The sequence below is a fragment of the Gracilinanus agilis genome, chromosome 3 (genome assembly GCF_016433145.1).
Source record: "Gracilinanus agilis isolate LMUSP501 chromosome 3, AgileGrace, whole genome shotgun sequence".
Classification (NCBI taxonomy): Eukaryota; Metazoa; Chordata; class Mammalia; order Didelphimorphia; family Didelphidae; genus Gracilinanus; species Gracilinanus agilis.
The window spans coordinates 237,138,607-237,161,825 of NC_058132.1; the positions used below are offsets into that span (position 1 = coordinate 237,138,607).

The following is a 23,219-nucleotide window of genomic DNA, read 5'->3' on the forward strand; positions in this document are numbered from 1 at the left end:
TATGTGGCTTATTGCCACACAATATCAAAATGTGGTGGTGGAGGGCAAGGGAAGGGTGCTGTTGGTAGAAAAGATTTTAGTAGTCCTGAGGGAATTTCAGAGTGGATCCTAGAACATGTGTGGATCCTACAATGTGGGGTTTGGTGGGAGAGGGGATACTGAGTGAGTTAGAGTTTAGGAAATAACTTTCTCTGCTAATTTATAAGGTTCTTACTTAATGATAATTCTTGGTGTCTTAGCCTGTGGAGACAGCTTCAATTACTTTACTGCTTACTCATTATTCTTTTTCTGGAGAGTTCTGAAGGGTCATGAGGATGATATAAACAATTCAGACCATTGACCAATTATGACATCTTGTAAATCTTTGAAAAATTATAATTATTTTAGCAAATACACAGAAGTTTTTGCTTTGCTTTGGGAATTTTTCATAATATTATGAATAAATGAATATTTATAATATTTTTTCATAATCATTTCTAGGATTTCCAATTCAAAAATCATTGATAATGCAGGGACATAAAACCATAAAATCTGAATGCAATGGTACTTCAAGCTCACTGTTTCCTTTTTTTGAAACAACAATAATGATAATAGCTAAAATTTATATACTACTTTAGGTTTGAAAAGCTCTTAAGAAATATTGCCACACTTTCTCCTTATAAGTCTGTGAAGAAGGTGCTATTATCATTTCTGCTTTACAAATTTGTCATCCTAGAAGAATTTGTCTGATGGGCCATTCAGTACATAGAGGCAACTTGTGAAAATACAATAACACTCGTAAATAATGAACTATATTCTGCATTATTTTATTTTTACTAAATATGCTTTCTTGAGCTGGTATAAAAATGGCCTATGAATTTACTTACCCCTGCTTCCCATCTTTAAATAATCTCTTGAATGTAAACAGCAAAAGCAAAATGTGAGATTAAAAAGAGAAATAAGAGAAATGCCACATGCTAGTCCTCTTTGACCTTTTCCAGTCTTCTCCTGAATTAGCTACTTGGGATGATGGCCAAATCTTTGCTAGGTTTCTTTGAATGAACAATTGAGGTCTGTTACTAATTCTTTCTTAAGCTTAATAATGTTTGACCTTTGAAAATTGTTTTGAGGTTGAAGTAATTTGCCTTAATACTATGTAACATCAACCAATGTAAACCAGTATAGGTTAACCCCACCCTCCTCCCACAATACACACATGGGTTGAAAAACTATGATGGACTGTATTCATGAATATTTTTTGCGAGTGTTTTTTCTTCTTGATTTATAGGTGTTATTTTTTAACAATTCAAATAGCCAGAGACATGGGAAGTGAAAATCCTCCTCAAATGCAGTAGTTATAAGTCTATTAAGTAAATTTTAAATTAATCTTTTAGCAATGGGGGATATTTTAAATACAGTATTCAAATACACTGTGATGGCAACCATACTGAAAGTATTTTTTGATGGTAACCACAAAATATTGTAATTCTTTCCCTCTTAGGTCATTATGAACTTTCTCTCCAGCTATTTCTTTCTCCTTTTCTTCCTTATTTTCCCATTCTATCTCTTCTAGCCTGCTTCTCCCCTTTCTTTTCTCTCTCCTCTTTAGCACCCACAAAAACATGTACACACAACCCTAAACTCTTCATTTATGTGTTTCAGTGATAACATCAGAAGCTTTAGCCAAGAGTTTGACTTTTATTTTTATTATAGCTATAGATTTAGAGCATGATATTCAGCAGGTATGCATGATTTTTTTATCCCAAATCCTTTCTGTGATGTTTTTAAAGGATTAAAATAGATTAATAGGAACATAGGTCATAGTTATGAATCAAAGAGCTAGAAATGACTTTTACAGAATCTCTATCTCAACCTACTCCCAACTTTTCAGATGAGGAAAGTGAGAACTAGATGTGTTAAGTGTGTTTACCAAGGTCACAGAGCCAGTATTAGATCTGGATCTCAATCCCAGGTTTCTGATTTCCAAAACTGGTACTTCGCGCTATATCATACCTTCTTCCCTGACATGAGGGTTATCTTTAGGTACTTTAAAAGCTGTCACTTAGAATGAGCAGACATTTTGATTATCAGAAAGGAACAAAACTACAAGAAATGGGGAAAAGTTTTAAAAAGACAAATTAGGATTTTATAGGATTATATCTGAAAGTAGAAAGTATGCTTAGGGCAGAGAGGGGTATTCAGAATTTCAGAGTTGGAAAGGATTTTAGAAAACATGTAATTCACTTCATACCTGAAAAAGAATCCCCTCTGTGACACATATGACCAACTAGATCTATTGAATTATTAGAATAGCATTGTTTATGTTATAAAATATAATGGCAATTAATAATTTCCCCAGTGTCTCACTTGTCTCTCATTAGAATCTCGTATCATAGATGGAGCAGATATTTTTAGGTATCAGAGACAAAAACTGGCCAATACCATAATTAAAGGATAAAGCAAGTTGATTGTCAATTCCAACCAATGGTGCCTGCTAATTCCAACTAATGGTCCATAGAAGGGACTGTGGATAGAAGAAAACGCATAAATAAACCCTTTTAAAGCCTAAGCGGGCAGGTAGGTGGTGAGGGCAGATAGTGGATAGAGCACTGGTCTTAGAATCAGGAAGTCCTTGGTTCAGAACAGACCTCAGATATTAGATGTGTGATTCTGGATAAGTCATCCAAACCTCTTTGCCTCAATTTCCTCATCGATAAAATGAACTGGAGAAGGATATGGCAAACAACTCCATTTTCTTTGCCAAGAAAATCCCAGAGTCATGAAGAGTTGGGCACAACTGAAATGACTGAACAACAACAAATAACAAAGAATCCATAACATCAAAACAACAACAATAAATAACAACGAAGAATCCATAACAGTTATCAACTGATGCTAACATTCCTATCCTCTAAACAGGGAAAGTGAGGTCTAGGGAAATAAGTCTCGTCCCAAGTCATGCAGCTACTCTGTGGCAGAAATGAGATTAGAATACAGGTCTTCTGACTTCTGATCCATCACTTTTTCCACAATACCACACAATATTCCTGCAAAACAGAAGTTCTTAACATTTATTTTATCCTGGACTCCTTTGACAGTCTAATAAAGCTTTAGGAATTTTTTTCAGAATAATGTTTTAAAATGTATATAATAAAATATATAGGATTATAAAAGAAACTAATTAGTTTTAAATAGTTATCAAAAACTTAAAAAATTCATGGAACTTACTTCCAAGGTAAGTATCTGTACTGTAGTAGATATCTAATAATTCCTTAATCAGCTCATCTTAGTATGAGATCTGAAGCTAATTCTAAGTGAAGGAAATATTTAGTGAGCTACAGAAATAGTGAGATTATCAAATGAAAATTGTAGCAAATGAAAATTGTAGCTAAGATGAATTCAGGGGATCAAAGATTTAGAATTTTAGGGAACTTTACAGGTCATCTCCTATAACCTCTCATTATACATATAAGAAAATCTAGGTCAAGAGCAATTTATAAAGGTCACATAGGTTTTGACCTTCAGGCATTTATTTAAACCCAGGACCTCTTCTGACTTTAAATCCAGGACTTTTGTCACTGTGTGCTGAACTTCAGTGTGAAACAGATCAAACTTGATGAAGGTCGAGTGTCCATAGGAGGCAGATTTGACCTTGGCACTATATCAGTAGGGAAAAGAACTGAAATCCACTCAATCCAGAATGTACTTTTGCTCAGGGAAATTACATTCCTGCAGGAATGCTAATTAACTAGGATGATCTTTTTTAGTTATTTTAATATTTTTTCAATGAACAAAAATCTATTTCTTCTCCTTCCTACCTCTCCCTGCCTCCACTGAAAAAGAAATAAACAATCTTTGAAATAAATATAGTCAAACAAAACAAATTCCTGCATAGGCTACATCCCCCAAATACATGTCTCATTCTGTATTCCGAATTCATCTGGCAAGAGATGGGTGGGTGGTACTTGCTTATCAATCTTCTGGGATCATTGTTTGTCATTGTATTAATCAGAATCCTTAAGGCTTTCAAAATAGTCCTGTTTTTATTATGAGTTTATTATATGAATTGCACTCCTTAACCAGGACTACTAAAAATGTTTTAATGAGAATAATCTATTGACATAAACTGCTTATTGATTGACTCCAGACATTCAGGCCTGTGGTAGTTTAAGATGCATTTGAAAAGACAGGCATTGTCCTACACAGTATCAGTCTGTGTAGCCTACAGAAAGTCATAGAGAATTTAATTCATTTCAGGGTTAGGGAGCCCTCATTCCTGCTCTTATATTAAGTGCCCTGTGCCTTTGTGCAGGTTCCCCTCATACAAATAGGATCCTGACAAAATGTATATAGTTGCATATTCTTGAGTAGAATTGTCTCTAGAATTATGTATTCATGTATTAACCATCAGAAACTGCTGATGAAGTCAAAATGGAGATTAGGGCAAAGAGACATCAGTGTCAAAATTATACATAGCCTATCTGCTGCATGTCTGATAGAGATTTTCATCTTCACTTTTACCTTGAGCATATGCCCATTTGAGACACTTTTTTTTTTATTCTGAGGATGGACAAGGTGAATGGGAATGATTTGTGGAAAGTCCCAACCTTGATATCCTTCATTATCCTCTTGACTCTGTTCCTGACTTCTCAATTTAATTCTCAACCCCATCTCACTTCTTTCAATTAGATATATATATTATCTTTTCTCATTAATGTGTAATCTCTTTTAGGAGAGGGACTATCTATCTTTTCTTTCTTTTTGTGTATAGTTGAATCCCCAGAGCTTAACACAGTGCCTGGCAAATGGTAATCACTTAAAAATTATTCTTTTCTTCCTTCTTCCCTCCCTTCTTTCTTCTTTATTCTCTCTACTCCTTCCTTCTCTTTTCCCTTCCTTTCCTCTTCCCTCCCTTTCTTCCTCTCTCCATCTGTCCTTTCCTTCTTCTCACTTTCCTTTCTTTTCCATTTCTTTCCTTCCCCCACTCTCTCTTTTCCCTTCCTTCCTTCCTTCTTTCCTTCCTTCTTTCCTTCCTTCCTTCCTTCCTTCCTTCCTTCCTTCCTTCCTTCTTTCCTTCCTTCCTTCCTTCCTTCCTTCCTTCCTTCCTTCCTTCCTTCCTCCATCTCTTCCTCCCTCCCTTCCTTCCCCTCTCTCCCTTTCTTCTCTACATTTAGAAAGTTTTTCAAAAGAGAGGGTTTCTTCTGATTCTAAATTTCATCACCTATCTACCATTGCATAATGGTTCAATGTTGAGTCTGAATTTTAAAGTTTTAGTTCTTATAGAGTTTGAAATATACTGTATTTGTATTAACATAAAACATTTTTGAAAATATTTCTAATGAGGAATGTTCAGCATTGTTTCAACGTATTATTCAAAATTGAGCTACAAACGGAAATTATATTATTTTCCTCATGAATATAACTAAGACAACAAATATATAGTAGGAGGAAGAGATGAGAAGGTGTCTCAGGTTTATTTTTATTTAAATTGAACTTGAAGATTGTTCATTTTTTAAAAATATTTTAAAGCAGATAGTTTTATCCTTACAATTTTTTTCAGAAAGTATTCTAGAAAAGCAATGTTATTTTTAAACTTATAGTTGCTTAGAAAAAGTTAATTTACATATTAAACAGAATGAAATACTAATTACTCCAAATTAATATAAAAAACAGATAAAACACAGGTCAAAATGCCAGTGTGTACTAAAATTTTCATTTGAAAAATAAAACAAAAATGGAAATTCATCTCTCATTACTTGGATATGAAGGAAGAACCTTTTTAACAGTCAGTGGAACTATATAACAAGTAATGTGAAGATAGAAAACTGTTTTTCTGCCTTTACTACAGGATGCCATAATTCCATAATGAAAAGAGATGCTTATTTTGTTTTCAAATACAAATGTTAGTGTGTATATGTCTAGCAGTTGGATCCATCTCCGGAGACCATTACCAAAGATGTGTACTTGTACTCCAATATCACCTGACCTTAAAAAAAACAGAAAATGATGACTTATTTGATTTTTCTTCTTTAAATTAGAATATTTATAATATATTATCCTAGACCTTAGATGTAGTCAAAATAAGAATCCACATATGCAGTATGATTTTAGAAGTGAGGGGAGAAAATTTATTTCTCCCTTCTATCTCCAATCTCCCCATTGTTCACTAATCTGAAAAATAATTCATAAAATTCCACAGACTTTCAGCACTTTGATTTAAGCCAACTGGAGTATTGGATCCCTTTTAAAACACATTTAGTAACATATTGGTCTATGCGAATGTACCAAATCTGTAATTAAGCCTAAATATTGATGAAAGAACAGAAGGCATAAAGGCACTGACTCTCAGAAGGGTGCAAGTTAGTGTAATTGAGAAGAGGAAGTGCAAAACAGAAATAATCTAAAGATACAATAAAATATAGAAATGCTCTGAAGACATTTTACCTATTTTAGAATTTTGCAAGGGGCCATACCTGATCCACATAGGACAGTATGATACAGATTTAAGAGTGGGTAGGCAGGGGAAAATGCAGTTTTACCTTGGAGAACTTTGTAATCACATAGTCCAGAAATTTCAAATCTTTTCTGTTTTGGACACCATTGGCAGTCTAAGGATGACTCTGGACTCCTCAGAATAACACAGTTTTTTAAAGAATCGTCAATGAAGACAATGTTAAATTTCAATTAGAGGTTAGTGAAAATAAAGTTTTCATTTTTTCCATCCAAGTTCACAGATCCCTTAAAATTTATCCACAAGTGTCTTAGAGGTCTGTGAAATACAGATTAAGAACGTCTGATCACTTCATTTTGTAACTAAAGAGCAGAAATAAAGTGATTAGGAAATTCCTGAAACAACTGAAAAGTTTGACAATGTTGTTTCATTTTATTAAGTAAATTGAGAACTATATAGACTCAATTTTTCTGAGAGTGTTTTGTCTTTCCCATCAATCAAAGGGCAGAAATATGAGCAAGAATAGTTGCTTAATGAAGAATCCTTTGACAAAGCAGAAAATAGCACTGGGAACTAGAAGCCAGAAGATCTGGTTTGAATTCTGATTCTGCTACTCCTTGTCCAAGTAATCTCAGGAACATAATTTTAATCCTTTGACTCTTAGTTTTCTTAGTGATTAAAATGAAGAACTCAGACTAGGTAATACCTAAGGTTGAATTGACCTTAGACATGATGATTGAAGATGAGAATTATTTATCAGTAGTATTCTCAAGTAGGATAATGTATTCAGAATCTTTGCAATTTTTGAATCTTTTGAAATAGAATATATTTTAAGTACATAAATTTGGAAAGATTTGTGTTCAGTGATATTAGTATAGCATAGGCACATAGTATAGTATAGAGAAAATTATAATTTTCACCAACCTTGTTATTTTGAATGTGAGGAGTAAGGAATGCTGTACTGAGAGTTACCCTTTATAGGCTGTTCTCACCCTGAAGATAGGGTGTGAATACCACTCTTACTGAAGTCACAGTGAAATGTTTTCTGTTTTCATAATCTACTCATCTGGGGAGCATTCTTAATGGCAAGTATCCTTCCTTACCCTAAGTAAAAGAAAAATGATAATAAAAAACTAACATTCATAGAACCCTTTATGGTTTTTAAGTTGTTTTATTTAACTTTTCTCATTTAAACCTTATAATAAACCCAGGCATCCAATGGTTTAGGCTTTATTATCCCCATTTTTAAAAGTAAGGAAACTGAGGTCCAAAGATGTTATGACTCATTATGTAGTCATACCGCCAAGTGTTAGAAATGGCATCTGAATACAGGTTTTACTGACTCACACCCCAGCATTCTATCTACTATATATAACATGCTGCTTCTCAAAAACAAACAAAAAAATTAAAAAATCTTTTGATCAAATTTTCAATTCACTGGGTCAATAACAATTTTACATAGATATTCAGTGTCCCTGGAGTAGTACTATTTACTGTATGAGATGACTCTTAGGAAGGGGCAGGGGGAAGAATACTGGTGAAATCTCTGGTGATATTTTTTAAATCAATTTTAAAAACTTATTTTAAAAAGTAAAAGATTCTAAGGAGAGCCAGACAATATAGTGGAGTAAGATGAAGTAACACAGCCTAGTTTCCTATTAGAACTACTCTACAAAGATTAAAAGAAAAACAAAACAAATCTTACCAGCCTGAGAGTTATGAGCAATAAACCCAAGGAAAGATCAAAGAGACTAATTTGTCTAGTACAAGTAGGCAAAAGGAAACAGATAGAAGTCCTCAGACACTGAGAAATGGTTCTAAGCCAGGAAGGCAGCTAGCCAGAGCATTCCAACATGGAGACTGAACTGGGGCAATATATGAGAGCAAAATAAGTAATCAATGTGGAGGGAACTGATATTTTGTAGGGTATAGGAACTGCTGAGAGCTCTTTTGTTCATTCTCTACAAATAATTATATCAAGTATGGACCTAGGAGTGGTAGCATGTAACAAAGAACAGTCATGGGTCTGATCTACTGGGCAAAGAACAGGAACAGAATTAGGGAACAGCTGTGTGACTCTGACAGGACAAAGGAGGAAAGCAATATATAGAACATAAAAAGGAGTATAAATTTATGGAAGGATTGGTCATAAATGAAGTAAATTCCAAGCATGGAGGGTATGTCATAAAGAGGGGATTAAAAGGGAATAAATAAATAGTAACCTTTTGGGGCAGAGGAAAAGAGTAAGGTAGGCAAAAGTAAATGTCATTAAACCTATAAGCAGTAGTTCTGAGCACTCTCCCTCTTGTTCAGTACACTATTCTTTGTAATGAAGGAGTTTGGGGGAAAGAAGGAAAATATAAAAGAACAGAGTAAAATGATATATACAATTAATCATCATAACTGTGAATAGTAATGGGATAAATTTGCCCATAAAATAGAAGAGGACAGCAGAATAGATCAGAAAAAAATGATCCCAAAATATGGTGATTAAAAGAATTACATTTGAAACCTGAAGATTAAAACAATTTTTAAAATAATGAAATTGAGCAAAATCTATTATGTTTCAGCTGAACTAAAGAAATCACAAAGTAGTGACAATTATCTCAGATGAGGAAACATTGAAAATAGACTAGATTAAAGAAGATAAATATGGATATCACATTTTGTGGAAAAATACCATGGAAAATGAATTAATTTCAATACTATATAACCATATATATTTACATAAATTTAATAACATTTATATGCTGAAAGGCAAGGTTAAATGAGTTATATAAAGAAAATAGATAATGATACTATAATGGTGAAAGACCTAAATGAACTTCTTTCAAAGTTAGACGAATTTAACCAAATACAAATGAGAAAAAAATTAATGAAATATAAATAATTTTTATGTCTTTGTCAATTATTGAATGGAAATACAGGACAATACAAATACTTTTCAGATGAGCATAACATCTTTTAGAAAAAAAACAAACCTTTTCTTAGAAGATAGTAGCCTAAAAAACAATTGCAGAAAAATAGAAACCTTAAACATCTTTTGCAGATCACAAGGAAATGAATTTTTTGCAATGAGGATTGATAAAGAAATTAAAATTAATTTTAAACTAACCATCTCAAAGAATATGCGGGTCAAGGAATAAATCATAGAAATAATAAATAATTTCATGCTCCATAAATGGTAATGACATCAATGAGAAAACATTCTGAAATTTGAGAGATGCAGACAAAGCAGTCTTTTGGATAAAATCTAAATTTCTAAACATTTTGATCAACAAAAGAAAGTACAAATTAACAAATTAGACAAGAAATTAACAAACCCAGAAAACCTACTTTAAAAAAAAAGAATTCGATGCCAAAATAGAGATCCTTAAAATCAATGAAGAAATTACAAAAAAATTCAGAGCAAATTGTACATAATTATTTAATTAATAAATATAAAAAACTTGGCTCTGATTTTAAAAGTAGATTTTATATTACCTAATTTGATTTAAAGAGTAAAACTAAGTTTCCAGTGTTAAAAGTGAAAATAGTAGATTAACAACCATTAAAGATGAAATAAAGGAAATTTATAACAACTTTTAGGAATTATAAATTTTGCATTTTACATGTTAACAAAACTGACACCTAAATGAAAATGATCTATATTTATCAAGACATAAAATGCTTGGTATAACAAGAAACAGAAGACTTAAATCATCAAGTCCCAGAAAGAGAAATTGAACAAGTCACAAGTAAGCTCCCAAAGGGGTGATGATGGGGGGAACAAAAAGATACTCAAAATTAAATTAATTTAAACACAAAGAACTAAATGTATAATTTTTAAAACTGGAAAGGCAATAAATAAAAATAAATCCCATGGAAGTAATCTAAAAAACTACATGAGAAATAAATATATTGGAAATGAATAGAACTATGGAATAGATGAAAATGAAAGATGAATTTCTGAAAGAATACTAAAATTTATAAACCATTGCCAATATGATAAAAATTAAGAGAAAATGAACCCAAACCCTAAAGAAATGAAACAAATCATTAGAACCTTTAAGGTACTATCAAAAGAAAAGACCATCAAAAGAAAAATCCAGATGTATTAAGACATTTTATCAAAGAAAAAACATATACTACACAAATCTCAAGATTTGTAAAAGAAATAATTCTATGCTTTTTTCAGATAAATATTGTTGTAATAGAGGTATTAGAATATTTACCTATACTCTAGCTTACACTACATTTGTTTTATACTAGGAATGTATAGATGGTTTACCATTAATAAAACAATAATTAATATCATAAAAATATATTAAAACAAAAAATCTAGACTACATGATCATATTGATAGATGCAGAAAAAAGACCTGACCACCTGACACCTAGCAGATTGGCCAATATGGCAGTAAAGGAAAGTGATAAATGTAGGAGGGGATGTGAAAAAATTGGGATACTAATACACTGCTGGTGGAGTTGTGAATTGGTCCAACCATTCTGGAGGCTAATTTTGAACTATACTCAAAAGGCTTTAAAAGAATGCCTTGCCTTTGATCCAGCCATACTCCTGCTGAGTTTCTACCCCAAAGAAATAATAAGGAAGAATACTTGTACAAAAATATAGGCTCAATCTTTGTGGTGGGCAAAAAATTGGAAAATGAGGAGGTGTCCATTGATTGGGGAATGGCTGAAGAAGTTGTGGTATCTAATGGTGATGAAATACTACTGTGCTGAGCAGTGAATTTGGGAAGATGGTGGCTTAGAAAGAGCAAATCTTAACACCTCCATACCCTTCCCAAACTAAGATAAAAAACAAAACACTTCGAGAAGAAAGAAAATCAAATCTAACAACAGGCCAGGGCAGAGGTATCCTACTGCTGGACAGTTCAAGAGGCAAACCAAGAAAAAGACTTGAATTCTTGAACAGTTGGGTCTGAGAGTACAGAAGGGGAATACCAGGACCCCTCCCCCACGGGCTGTGCAGAGTCTCCAGCAACTCCTGAAATCTTCCAACAGGCAAACACCCCACCCCGGAGAGAGGGCCTTGCTGGCTCTAGACTAAAGGAGTTGAACACATATGCCAGGGAGGTGGCTAGAGGAGAGAGGCAGAGAAACACAGCAAAAATGCTCAAAAGATGGTGGCTTAGATGGAGCAAAACTTCAGACCTATGTGCCTTACCACACCAACATAAAAAAAGCTCTTCAAGAGGAAAGAAAATCAAATCTAAAAGCGGGACAGAGCAGGGGGACCCTACTGCTGGATAGCTCATTGAAAACACTTCATCTTGCCTGCCACTTTTCTTTTGAGGTTTTAGCCTCAGGGCACATTATACTATACACATTAACCCAGTCCAGGGTAAATCCCATCTACTGTACAGAAAAGAAGTCTTCAGAGGGCAGGGAAACTCTAACACTTCTTTTCATTAGACTGCAGATAAAGTAACTTCAAACTTCCATTTCCAATTGGAGGAAAATCTTTCATCAAAGCTCATTTAATCCATCTGCTTAACCTGGCAGAACAAAGAAGGGAAAAAATAAGAGTAAACAACAAAAAGAGAAACAAAATTACAATTGACAACTTCTTTTCAGGAAGCAAAAAAATGCAAATGAAGTAGAAGAAGATCAGAAAGCTCCACCAAATTGGACACAGGCTTTGGAAGATCTCAAAATTCAATTAACTCAAGAATTTTAGGAACTTGAAAAACAATCAAGAGAGGATGAAGATAACTGCATAAAGGAAATACATGCACTAAAAAAAAGAAAATAAGGTTTTAAAAGCCAAAACTGACCAGCTCTAAAATGAAGCAAAGAAGGCAAAAGATGATCTACAACGAAAATTAGACCAGAAGGAGAAGGATGACCAAAAAGCCAGGGATGAAATTCAGCCTTTAAAAAATAGAATTCAGCAACTAGAAGCAAATGACTTCACAAGGCAGCAAGAATATATAAAACAAAATTTAAAAAAATGAGGAGAACTTAAAACACCTCATTGACACAACCAAAGATCTGGAAAACAGATCTTGAAGAGACAAGTTAAGAATTATTGGTCTACTGGAACATCATGACAAAAGAAAAAGCCTGGATATCATCCTACTAGAAATTATCCAGGAAAACTGTCCTGATATTCTTGAACAAGACAGAAAAGTGTAATTGAAAGAATGCACAGATCATCTCCTACATTTAATCCACAACTGACAACTTCCAGGAATATTATAGCCAAATTCAAAAACTACTAGACCAAGGAAAAAATATTACAAGCTGCTAAGAAGAAGTCATTCAGATACCAGAGAACCACAGTTAGGATAACATAGGATCTGGCTGCATCAACATTGAAGGACAGGAAGGCATGAAATATAATATTCCAGAAAACAAGAGAACTGGATCTACAACTAAAAATCAACTATCCAGAAAAACTGACTATATTCTCACAGGGGAAAGTATGGTCATTCAACAAAATTGAAGGCTTCTAAGTATTCATAAAGAAAAAAACTGGACTTAGAGAATTTGTTTCCCAAACACAGAACTGAAGAGAATCAATATAAGGTTATTAAGAGAGCGGGTAGGGAGGGGGGGACCAATAAGTTCAATTGATTTGTATCCCTAGAAGAAAAGAAAATATTGTTAAATATTAAAAATTGTTATTATCAACAGGGTAACTAGAAGAAGTTTACTTAGAGGGAACAGCGATAAACTATATAGCGTGAAATCATGAAATGTGTATATATATGTATATATATATGAAAAAAGGAGATGATATTAAGAAAAATGGGAAAACAGACAGGAATAAATTTATATTCCATAAAGAAGTGGGGGGGTAAACAAGAGAGAAGACCAATACACTAGAAGGGTAAAGAGGTTGGAGAAAAGAAATACTTAATTCTTAAGAGCAATGAAATTAACTGAAAGAGGGAAGAACAATCAGATCAATTGGGGGAGATAATTGATTCACTCCCTATAGAGAAGTAGAAGGGTAACAAAAGGAATGTTGGGGAGGCAAGCAATACTAGGGAGAGAGAGGGCAGGGGGGTAGTTTAAAAAGACCATAAAAAGTAAGAGGGGAATAAGAAAGGAGTGGGGAGAAAGGGAAGTACAATAAGGGAGGGAATTAGGGGAACTGATTAAAAACAAAGCACTTGTATAGAAGGAAATTGTGAAAGAAGAAAGGGCTGGACAAGGAGAGAAAATCAAAATGTCTGGGAATACACAGTTTGATAATTATAACTCTGAATGTGAATGGGATGAACTCACCCATAAAATGGAATCAAATAGCAGAGTGGGTTAGAAACCAAAATCCTACCATATATTGTCTACAAGAAACATCTGAGACAGGCAGACATACATAGAGTAAAAATAAAAGGCTGGAGCAAAATCTATTGGGCTTCAAGTGAAAAAGAGAAGGCAGGTGTTACAATCATGATTTCTGACAGTCAAAGTAAAAGCAGATCTGGTTAAAAGAGATAGGGAAAGTAATTACATCCTGATGAAAGGCAATATAAACAGTGAATAAATAGCAGTACTCAACATGTATTCACCGAATGTTATAGCATCTAAATTCCTAAAGGAGAAACTAGCATAGCTCAAGGGGGGAAATAGATTGTAAAACTATACTAGTAGGAGACCTAAACCTTCCCTTATCAGATCTAGATGAATCAAACCAAAAATTAAATAAGAGATAAGATAATTAAGATAGATATAATAAGATAAGATGAATAAAAAATTAAATTAAATCCTAGAAAATTAGAATTAATAGATATATGGAGAAAAATAAATAGGGACAAAAAGCAATATACCTTCTTTTCATCAGCACATGGAAATTTCACAAAGATTGATCATGCACTAGGGCATAGAAACATGGGAAACAAATGCAAAAATGCAGGAATAATAAATGCAACCTTATCATGTCATATATTTCTCAGTATGTCTCCCTTGCCCTCCAAAAGAGCTCTCTCTTACAATAAACAGGGGTGAAAGTCAAAATGTAAAAAATGACTGTTACACACAGTTTTACACTCACAGTTCTCCAGTTTGACAAAGAATCTTGGGAAGGTGCTTCCTTATAATCTCTTTGAAGCCATGTGTGTCCACTAAAATCTCACAGCATTCAAAAATATAGGATGCTTTGTTTTTTTTCTTTCCATTTATATTCTATTAATAAAACATATGAATTGTTTTCTTAGCTTTTTCATTTCACTTTGAATCATTTTGTATATATTTCCACGTATCTCTGTATTCATTATATGAATTGCTTCTTATAGTTCATTATTCATTTGCCACAACATTTTTTAGCCATTCTCCATCTTAAGGGCATCAAGACTGATTCCATTTCTTGTTTATCCAAAAAAGTATTGCAATAAATATTTTAATGTATTATTTAATGTATATTGATGTAATTTTGGCATAGTGACTGGTCACATAATAGGTACTTAATAAATGTTTACTGGGTTGAATTATATAAGTACATAAATAATTGCACATTCCATATTCCTATGATGCTTTAGTTTTTATTTTAGAAGAGGGCAAAAGGCAGAACAAGCAGAGCTAGGTAGTGCAGCAAGGCAGAGCACCGGACTTAAATCAGAAAGATATGAATTCAAATCTGGCCTCAGGCACTTATTAGTTAGTTGTGTGACCATGAGCAAGTAACTTAACACTTATTTTTCTTAATTCCTCAACTATAAAATAGGAGCATACTGGAGAAAGACATGGTAAATCCCTCCAGTATCTTTGCCAAGAAAACCTCGTGAACAAAAGTCCTATAAATTACATAGAGTCAGACATGATGGAATAAAAATAGCAACAAAAAGTGCAGAATATGGTCTGGACTTCTTGTTTCATTGTTTTGGGGAAGGAATTTCCAGTGTGTTAAATCTTTCTGGTAGTTCAAATTAGTATCTCATTTGTTTCTTCATCTTACAGAATTGTCAGAAATGGTGGAAGATTAAGTGACTTGTTCAAGGTAGAACAGTCATGAGGATGATGAATCAATGGCCTGTTGAGAAGCATGACTTCAAGCAAGGCTTCTTAATTATGAGCATAACATTCTATTCTATCCATTCTACCATATTGTTTCTTAGCATTGCTTAGACCATTTAAGCATTTTATAGAATATTTGTGATAATTATCTTTATGGTACCTGGTCTGTAATCAGAAATTACCTAGGTTAACAAGGGCAATAATTGTAATAGCAATAGCAAATCATGTTTATATGGAAATGTAAAATTCACAACAAATTTTCCTTGAAACAATCCTATGAGGTAGATATTATATTGTTATTCTTATTTGATAGATGAAGAAACTGAGCTACTCCTTCTGCTAGTAACATCTAGGATTCAAAACTAAGATTTCTGAGTACAGTCCCAATACTTTGCTCATTTTCCATGTAAGTTCCAGTTCTCTGTTTCCTTATCTGTAAACTGAATGGGTTGAGCTAGATGATTGGCAAGGTTTCTTCCAGTTATTAAATTCTAAAGACCAATGTTTTCTGTTGACATATATTTGTAACACCAGATTGGCAGAAATAATTGAATAATGGAGAGAATGAGAAACATATGTGCTGCTTCTGAGGTAACAAGTAGTGGAAAGAGTAAAAAAAAATAGGAGGGATGGTGGTGGAAGGGAGTCAGGAAAGATGTGAGAGGAGAACAAGAAGGTATCCATTCTCATCTAAGATTTTCCAAATGAGTGAATTCCCACTCTTATCTTTCCTAGCAAGGAATTTTTACTCCTTTCCCTTCCAGTTTCCTGCCTACAAAGTAGAGAAAATTTAGCAAAGTCTTGGAAACACAGGACACTTTGCTATTCATAGTTATTGGTGGTCTTTACTTCACCTCAGCAGTGGCATATTTTCATAGCTTTTCCTCATCATTGCTAAACCTTGACAGCTTTCCTGGCTCTACTGATTTAGTTAATCCAGTTGGCAGCCTTATCTTTGGATATATTCATAGTTCTATTACTGGGCTTCTCCAAAACATGGGACTTATTCCCAAGGCAGCTAGGTAGTACAGTAGATAGAATATTAGACCTGGAGTCAGGTAGACCTCAGTTTAAATCTGGTCTCATGCTTTCTAAATCATTCTGGGCAAGTCAGTTAATCTGTCTTCCTCAGCTTCTTTATCTATAAAATGAGACCTACCTCCCAAGGTTGCTATGAGAATCAAATTAGATCATATATGTAAAGCATTTTGCATGTAATAGGTGCATATATAAGTGCTTATACCTTTCCCCTTTATTTCCTCCTTTATTCCCATTGTGTTGTTTTGACATCTAGTTAACACCTCATTATAATGATATTCCCTAATACCATAGCATCCTATTGAAATTCAAAAATTTTATCCCCATCAGTCCCAACTCATGGGTTTTGGAAATTAAAACTACCTATAGTCATATGAGGAAATGCTCCAAATCATTATTGATTAGAGAAATGCAAATTAAAATAACTCTGACACAACACATTATACCTATCAGAGAGGCGTTTGTTGGATGGGGAGTGGGAAAACTGAGACAACAATGCACTGTTGGTGTAACTGTGAAAAGATACAAAAATTCTGGAGAGCAATATGGAACCATACCAAAAGGGTCATGAAACTATACATACCCTTTGACTCATCAATACTACTGAGTCTGTATCTCAAAGAGATCATAGAAAAGGGGAAAAGAACCTACTTGTACAAAAATATTTTAGAAGCTCTTTTTATGGTGGCAAAGAATTGAAATTGAAGGGGTGTCCAATTGCTGGGGGATGGCTGAACAAGTTGAAATATAATTAATATTAATTATGTAATTAATAAATAGTTATATTTATAATAATTATAATTGATAAATAAATATTATTACTAGGTCTGTATCACAAAGAGAGTTTTAAAAAATGGGAAAGGACCTGTTTGTACAAGCTGAAATATATGGTTGTAAAGGAAAAGGATTGTACCATAAGAAATGATGAACAGGATGACTTTGGAAAAACCTGAAAAAACTTATATTAACTGATGAAAATGAAATGAGCAGAACCACCACCCAACTCTACTACCCAAGGTTCTGAACCTGAACCCAAACCTACATTGATATCCCTGAGATACTGCCTAAGCCAACAGCAAAGTTTCTTCATGTCTACCCTTTGAAGTTCCAAGGCCTAGCTCAAGCCTTCAGTGAGGGCCCAAGTACAAGGCAAATCATGTTGTATTTGGTCAGTGCAAGTCTAAGAGGAGTTCCAGAACTCTTGCCCAAGTCTGCAGTAAGGATACAAACCTCACCCCAAGGCAGTCTGTAGTGTAAACCCAGAGTGAAGCCTAGAACCCCTGCCTAAGGTTGAAGTGAGTCCCTAAGCCTAAGCCCGAGGTGGCTCACAGTGCTATGGGCCCTGCAAGCCATCAAAAGGCCTTGGAGGGGTCTGAATCAGAAGTGGAATTTGGCTTTCAAGGCTCCCAGCTCATAGATCATCATACTACCTTGAAAAAATTAAAACTTGCACAAACCTAGAATTAGAACTAAGGGGGATAGAAACAAGGAAAAATTAAAGTTTAAGAGAATGTATCCTGTACCCTGAGAACAGAGCTTACTTTTAAGATAAAAATAAAAGTCGAGGAAAGGCTAGAAAAACATCAAAAGAACAAACATGAAAAGAAAACATCTAACCATAGAAAATGATTATGGGGCTAAAGAAAAGCAAGGCAAAAACTCAGAAGGGGAAAGTGGGATCAAAGCAGTTGCATGCAAAACTTCGAAGAAAAGTGAGACTTGGTCTCAGCCTCTAAAAGGGTTCAAAAAAGATTTAAAAATCAAGTAAGAGGGACAGAGAAAAATGGAGAAGGCAAAATGAAAGAGATACAAGTAGAAAATAATGGTTTTTAAAAGCAGAATTGGCCAAATGGAAAAAGTACAATAGTCCAATGAAAAAAAGAGTATTTAAAAAACTAGAATTGGCCAAAAGGAAAGTGAGATCCAAAAGCTTGCCAAGGAAAATTTCCTTAAAAATTACAATTAAGGAAATGGAAGCAAATGACATAAAAAACAAAATAAAAAGAATGAAAAGTGGAAGAAATTATAAAATATCTCAGTGTAAAAACAACTGACTTGGAAAATAGATCTAAGAAAGGCAACTTAAGAATTATTAGGCTGCTTATAAGCCATGTTAAAAAAAAACTCCTAGACATCATATAAGAAATAAAAAAAACCTGTATTGATATTCTTAAACAAGAGGGTAAAATAGAAACTGAGAGAATCCACTGATAACCTCTGAAATAAATTCCCAAATGAAAATACCTAGGAATATTATAGCCAAATTAAATAGCTCGAGATTAAGAAGAAAATACTACAGCTAGCTAGAAAGAAACAGTTCAAATATAGAGTCACAGCAAGGATTATAGAAGTCTTAACAGCTTCTTCATTAAATTATCAGAGGGCTGAGAATAAGATTGGTAGGGAAATCTGATATATTCTTTCATGGGGTAAAAATGATAATTTAGTAAAATAGAAGATTTTCAAGTATTATTGATAAAAATACCAGAACAAAAAATTTTATGTTCAAATGCAAGATTCAAGAGAAGCATAACAAGGTAAATAAGAAAGAGAAAATTTAAAGATTTCAATAAGGTCAAACTGTTTATCTTTCTATGTGGAAAGATGATATTTATAACTCTTAAATTATCATTATTAGGACATTTAGGAGTATCATAGACAGAATGTGGGAATAAGTTGACTACAAAGACATGATGTAAAAAAATCAAGTTGTGAAAAAGAGGATTGCATTGAAAGAAAAGGGAAGGGAGAGGTAGAATTGTATAAATTATCTTACTCAAAGAGGCACAAAATACTATTACAATAGAAGGGAGAAGGAGGGTGAGGATGGAAAATTCTTAAATCTTGCTCTCATCAGAATTGGCTCAGAGAGGAAATAATTACCGTACTCATTTGGATATTGAATCTTATCTTACCCTATAAAGAAGCAGTAAGGGAATGAGAAAATGGGAAGATTAATAGAAGGGAGGGGAAAATGGAGGAGGTTGTTGTTAAAAAATAAACTACTCATGAGGAAGGACAAAGTGAAAGGTGAGAAGATGAACAGTAACAAAAGAGGAAGAGAAGATGGAGGGGAATACACAGTTAATAATCATAATTATGAATGGGAATGGGTTGAACTCACTCATAAAACTAAAGAGGTTATCAGAGAGAATTAAAAACCAGAATCCTATACTATGTTATTTATGAGAAATACAATTGAAGCAAGGAGTCCCACACAGAGTAAGGTAAAGGACTGAAGTGGAATTTATTATTCTGCAACTTAAATAAAAAAAAACAAGGGCAGAAATCATGATCTCAGACAAAACTAAAGCAAAAATAGATCTAATTAAAAGATATAAGGAAGGAAATTACTTCTTGCTAAAAAGTACCATAGACAATGAAGTAATATCAATACTAAAGATACATATACCAAACGGTATAGCCTTCCAATTCCTAAAGAAGAAATTAAATGAGCTACAGGAGGAAACAGGCAATAAAAGTATACTAGTGTATAGTATTGATAATAAAACTCAACTAGACAATAAAATTATACTCTATGGTATAGTAAAACTATACTAAATAAGCAAGAAAGAAGTTTAGGAGGTGAATGGAATTTTAGAAAAATTATATTTAATAGAATTCTGGAGAAAAGTGAATGAGGATAGAAAGGAATATACCTTCTTCTCAATAGCACATGACACCTCCACAAAAATTTACCATGGACATAAAAACTTCACCATAAATACAGAAAAGCAGAAATAATATGTGTCCTTTTCAGATCATGATGCACAAAATTATAATCAGTAGACGTCTGTGGAAAGACAAGTTAAAAATTAATTGGAAACAATTTAATTCAAGAGGTGGGTCAAGGAAAAATTATAGAAACAATAACTTCATTAAAATGACAATGAAGAGACAAAATATCAAAGTTTCTGTGATGCAGAGAAAGCAGTACTTAGAGGAATATTTATATCTCTAAATGCTTACATCAGTAAAATAGAGAAAAAAGCAAAACAGAGAATTGATCATGCAACTAAAAAAATTAGAAAAGGAACAAATTAAAAATCTTCAATTGAAGATTAAATTGGAAATCCTAAAAATTAAAGGAGAAATTAATAAAACTTGAAAGAGAACCATTTGACAAATAAATAAAATTTGAGTTGGTTTTATGAAAAATAAAAGATAGAGCATTAATTTGATTTAAAAACTGAAAGAAAATCAAATCACCAGTATCAAAAATGAAAAAGTGAATTCACCACCAGTGGAAAGCAAGTTAAAACAATTATTAAGAGCTATTTTGCACAATTATATGTCAATGCTAATCTAACAATCTAAGGGAAATGGATGAATATTTACAAAAATATAAATTGCCAAGATTAACAAAAGAGGAAGTAAAATACTTACATTATCCAGTCTCAGAAAAAAGAAACTAAAGAAGCCATCGATGGATTCCCTAAGAAAAAAGGTACAGGGCTACATAGATTTACAAGTGAATTCTGTCAAACATTTAAAGAATAATTAACCCTACTAACATGTAAACTATTTGGGAAAATAAGAAAAGAAGGAGTCCTACCAAATTCCTTTTATGGCATATATAAGGTGCTGATACTTAAGCCAGGAAGAGCAAAAACAGAAAAATAAATTTGTAGGCCAATTTCATTAATGAATGTAGTTGGAAAAATTTAAGTAAAACACTAGCAAGAAAACTACAGCAACAATTCACAAGGATTATTCACTATGACCTCGTATGATTTATACCAGGAGAGTAGGGCTGGTTTAACATTTAGAAAACTAGCAGCATCTACAGCTTTGATAAGCAGATCTTATCAAAAACAAAAATAATGGAAATCAGGTGAGTATCTCAATAGATGCTGAAAATGCCTTTGGCAAAATACATCCATTCCTATTAAAAACACTAGAAATATAGGAATAGGAAAATGATAAGTAGTATCCATCTAAAATCATCAGCAAGTATCATCTGTAATGAGGATAAGCTAGAAGCCTTCCCAATAAGATAAGTACTAAAACAAGGATGCCCATTATCACCACTATTATTTAATATTGTACTAGAGATGCTAGCTTTAGCAGTAAGAGAAGAAAAAGAAATTACAGGAATTAAAGTAGATTAGGAAAATAAACTATCACTCTTTATAGGTGATGTGATGGTATACTTAAAGAATCCTAAAGAACCAACTTAAAATTTTTTTGAAATAATTAATAACTTTAGCAAAGTCATAGGATACAAAATTAATCCACATAAATCATTAACAGTTCTATATATTATCAACAATGCCCAGGTGCAATAGATAAAAATTCTATTTAAAATAACACTAGACAATATAAAATATCTGAGTGTTTACTTGCCAAGGCAAACACAGGAATTATATTTCTATAATTACAAAACACTTTTTCATACAAATAAAGTCCGATTTATACAATAAAAAAATATTAATTGCTCATGGGTAGGCAAAGCTAATGTAATATCTATCTAAATTATTTACTAATTCAGTGGCAAAGAATTGGAAATTGAGGAGGAGTTCATCATTTGGGGAATGGCTGAATAAACTGTGGTATATAATAGTGATGGAATATTATATAGTGCTAAAAGAAATGATGAGCTGGATGATTTCAGAAAAAGATAGAACTACATAAAGTAATGGAGAATATTCACTAAAATCTCAAAATAAAAGCAAGTAAACTAAAGGGAAAACTAGTATGCTTTGATCAAATTCCAAACCCAATAGTTCTTTCTCTGGAGATGGATAGCATTCTTTGTCATAAGTCCTACAGAATAACTAAGCCTTTGACAGTTGATCATCATATAACATTGCTGTCACTATGTACGATGTTCTCCTGCTTCTACTCACTTTACTCTCTATTACTTCATGTAGTTCTTTCCAGTCTCTGAGTGACAGGAGAACCTACTGGCAACTCCATCCAAGTTTCACGCAGGTCCCTGAGAAGGAATAAATTGGAGTAAAATGGAGAAAAGTAAGCTTTTATCCCCTTATCCAACAATTTAATCAGAGAATAATTCAGGAGATTTTAGACTCTTTATGGAAGTCCTGAAATAGCAGTTTGATGGTGCCCTCTTTTAGGATAAGCTTCTTGAAGTGAACTTCAGGGTGTTATAAGGACATTAACAGAAAAATATGCTACGCCTAAGGGCATTCTTATGAACTCCATAATGAGGATAACATGACCCACCAAAGAGAGGCTGTGAATTATCCTTTTCTTACATTTATTCTCTAAGTTTAAACTCACTTTCCCCTGGACTCTGTATGAACTTGTGGGAGAACATATCTCCAGTAAGAGGGATAAAAGGGGTTATTTTGTACCGATATAGGAGAAATATTTCCTTTGTAAGCTCACATAATAGATAACTGCTGCCAAAATTGATCTCAAAATAGAGAAATTATAAAGGCAAAATATGTTTTACTATGCTTAAGATAAAGTCCTAAGAGAAAAAAATACTTCAATAAATATTAGGATTCTAACAAAACCTCTTAAAGACCAAATTACATCTGTGATGATGAAAAGTTCTTTTACAGATTTCAATATCATACATTTTTTAGATCATAAATGTTAAAGAAAAGGCAAATTCATAATCTTACGATGCCTTCAATATCATAAAAGTTGACCAAATTTAATTAAGCAGTCATAATTTCTAGTTAAACAGACTCTCTTGGTGAACAAAATCAGATTACAGATTAAACAATGAGTCTGCAAAATCCTATACTTACAAAACTACAATACTATATTTTAAAGAAGTCATAGTGGGCTAATTAAGGCAAAAGGATTTACTT

The 23,219-nt window shown here is 33.1% G+C and overlaps 1 protein-coding gene across 1 annotated transcript in view; it reads left to right on the plus strand.

Moving 5' to 3' along the window:
• The window catches only part of PDE1A (phosphodiesterase 1A), a 459,479-nt gene that overhangs the window by 294,732 nt on the left and 141,528 nt on the right, over positions 1-23,219 (plus strand). The window lies entirely within an intron of this gene.